This window comes from Tupaia chinensis, unplaced genomic scaffold (genome assembly GCF_000334495.1).
Source record: "Tupaia chinensis unplaced genomic scaffold, TupChi_1.0 Scaffold145111_1, whole genome shotgun sequence".
NCBI lineage: Eukaryota > Metazoa > Chordata > Mammalia > Scandentia > Tupaiidae > Tupaia > Tupaia belangeri.
The window spans coordinates 15380-18462 of NW_006204972.1; the positions used below are offsets into that span (position 1 = coordinate 15380).

At 52.7% G+C, this 3083-nt stretch overlaps 1 pseudogene; it reads right to left on the bottom strand.

Moving 5' to 3' along the window:
* Positions 1-1069: 1069 nt before the first annotated feature.
* LOC114005986 (uncharacterized) lies at positions 1070-1163 on the bottom strand (annotated as a pseudogene).
* Between the last annotated feature and the right edge of the window lie 1920 nt (positions 1164-3083).

Here is a 3083-nt window from a genome sequence, read left to right on the forward strand (position 1 = left end):
ATGGATAGCTTATCTTATCAGAAGGTAAAACATGCTCAATTACAGGAAATATAAAAACTGTACAGAACTGAAAGGAAGAAAACCCCCTCCTGTCTCCAAGGGAAGGGCCATGACTAACCTCTGGCTGGCAGGTCTTTATAGACCTCAAGGGGACGATGTCACCCACAGATTGCCTGCTCTCACGCATACCCCACCCCTCTTGAAATGTGGTTTTCTCAGCCACAGGATACACGCTTGTGGATAAGATACCACCCCCAGAGGACCAGCAGTTAGCATAATGGCTTTGTCACTGGATACCCATGTAGTTGACTGAGGTTCGAGTCCCAGACCCGATGGCTTAAACTCATGCTGGGCACATGTGCATGTGTGCCCAAGATCCTGAGAGGAGAATGGAGGAGAAGGGATTGCGGCGTGGCCAGCCCCCCTGAGGGGTGATTTCTCGCTTTCTGTCTCTCTGTCTCTCTCTGTCTGTCTGGCAAGAGCACGTGCCCTATGGGAAAAACCTCTCCCCCAAAAAAGATACCACCCCCACACATACCCAGAACCAGCCCTTGTAATGGCCTCTGAAAGACCCCAGATCTCATAATGTCAGTAGACATACCTTTACCAGTGCCTGTGACAATTTACAATCTCTCAGAAACTTCTGCAAGAGCCCTTAAAAGGAGAAAAAGGAGGCAACTTTTGGATTCCTTCAAATTCCCACATTTTCCCAGAGAAAACTTTAAATATTCATCTGGTCCATGACTATCCCTTCCCCTCTTACCCATTACCCTCCTGCTCGGGTGGCGGCGGTGCCAAGTGGGTGTGATGGTAACAGGCAGGGGCTGTGACTTGGCAAGAGGTAAAGGAAGTCACGACCTGGGTCCTTCCTCTGCTAGTTATCACCTGATTGTCACTGCCTGGTGCCCGCTGGCAAGGTCAGGCCAGGAACCCTTGTTCCACTGCGCCTTGTCCCTCTAGCCACGGCCACTAGGGGGAGCCCGAGAGCATTGCCCAGATTTGCTGAGTCTTCCAGACACCACCTTTGCCGAATCAATCCTGAAATGTCTTTTTCTCTTTCTTTCTTTTTTTAAATATGGAATGCTCCACGAATTTGCGTGTCATCTTTGCGCAGAGGCCATGCTAATCTCTGTATCCTTCCAATGTGCTGCCAAAGCGAGCACCCCCTTTTTTTAAGACCTTTATTAACGTGCTGCCAAAGAGAGCACCCCCTTTTTTTAAGACCTTTATTAACGGGTGCTTGCTGTTTGTTGACTTTTTTTTTATTTTTGAAAAAAAAAATCAAGTTGTAAACTTTTATTACAAATTAAAATGAAGTTCTTAAAAATCTCAACTTGGGATCAGCTATGTCGCTGGACTCCCACGTAGTAGACCGCGGTTCACGTCCCGGACCCGGTGGCTTAAAACTCACGCCGGGTGCGTGTGCGTGTGTGCCCAAGATCCAGAGAGGACAATGGAGGAGAAGGGATTGCGGCGTGGCCATCACCCCTGGGGGGTGATTTCTCGCTTTCTGTCTCTATGTCTCTCTCTCTGTCTGGCGAGCGCACACGCCCTATAGCGAAAACTTCTCCAAAAAAAAAAATTCTCAACTTGACCACACAAAAGAATTTTAAAAACCTTTAAAGTGTATTGAGAAAAAACAGGCTTTTTTTTAAAAATAAAGATAGTTTTACTTATTTATTTGTTATTATTATTTATGTTACATCTTTAGGTAAAAATAATAAAAACCCCATGCTGCATAGATAATGCAGATAGTTCTAGTTATCTGGTCAATGGGCAAAAAGTGAGCACTGAAGGGCTTCAGCTCCAATCTTCTGTTCATTTCTCGTTGCTGGAATTTCAGATTCACTTGTCGGATGACTAACCCGGATGATAAAGATGGTAGAGACAGTAAGAGGCATTCATTCAGCCCGCCCTGCTCAGCCTCCGGAGGGGACGAATTCTCAGCCGGTGAATGAATGCGCTGCTTTTCCCTTTGCCATCTCGTGGTTTAGGGCTCTCTGGGCGTCTGCGTCTGTAACTGAAGCTGCGGCAGGGGAGGCAGTACCGACGTCGTCGAGATGCGTCTCATCTCGTTTTTCCTCATCCTCTGCATTGCCGTCCTCTCTGGGGTGTCTGGCTAGGAGGGGCCCTGCGGAATGGTGGTCTGTAACCCCGTACATATTCTGCCTCCCTGGTCTAGCTGGCTCTCATGCACCCTGGCTGTCCGCACCCCCCATCAAGGCTCCCTGCCCTGGAGGGTTGGAATCCCTGTCGATGCCCACAGGGCCCCCGCATGGAGTCAGGGGGAACCTTCCCTGGGGCATGTCCCCGTGGTGCCTGGCCTTGGGGGACGCTCTGCGATCCCTCTCCCCCCACCCCCGCACTATTCTGGCCATTTTGCCGGTAAGTGCGTGGAGGACCCCTACCCCGGATACGTCTATAATGGCTATGTTCTGCCTCATGTTCCTTGCCTTGAACAGGGACTCCCCCGGCTGTGACACCTGCCGCCTGGGCCCGGTCCCCATCTCTCCTCTCCTACTCTGAGAGGTACTCCTGGGGTTATTCTTATGGCCGTCTGGTGTACAAATACTTCTTCCCTGGCATCATTCCTCTGATGAAACCACATCCATTTCTTACACCACCATTTCACAGTTCCCAGAGCCTTCACTGCGATGCCCTCTTGTCCCGCTGCAGGCGTCGGGGACGTGAGGCCACCGGGCCGCTCCCTGCGGGGCTGCGGGTGGTGCGGGCTCGGTGTGGGCAGCGCTGAGGGCGGGCGGCGGGTCTGGGCCTCCTGCTCGGGTGGCGGCCGTGCCCACTGGGTGTGACGGTGACAGGCGGCAGCGGGGCTGCTCAGGGTTCCGCTCCAGATCGAGCTCCGGAAACGTCTTGGCGTCAGGCGTCAGTCGCGTTCTTCAGACTGGCGCCCAGGGTCTTTGGCTGCAAGGGCGAATCGCCGCTCAGGGACAGACCGCCGAGACGACGTGGCGAAGCGGGTTTCCAGCTCCGCTGAGCACAACAAACGCGCCGGGTCCGGGACCCCGCTGCGACTCCAGCCTGCGCGCCTGTAAAGACGCGTGCACGTCCGACCATCGCCCCAC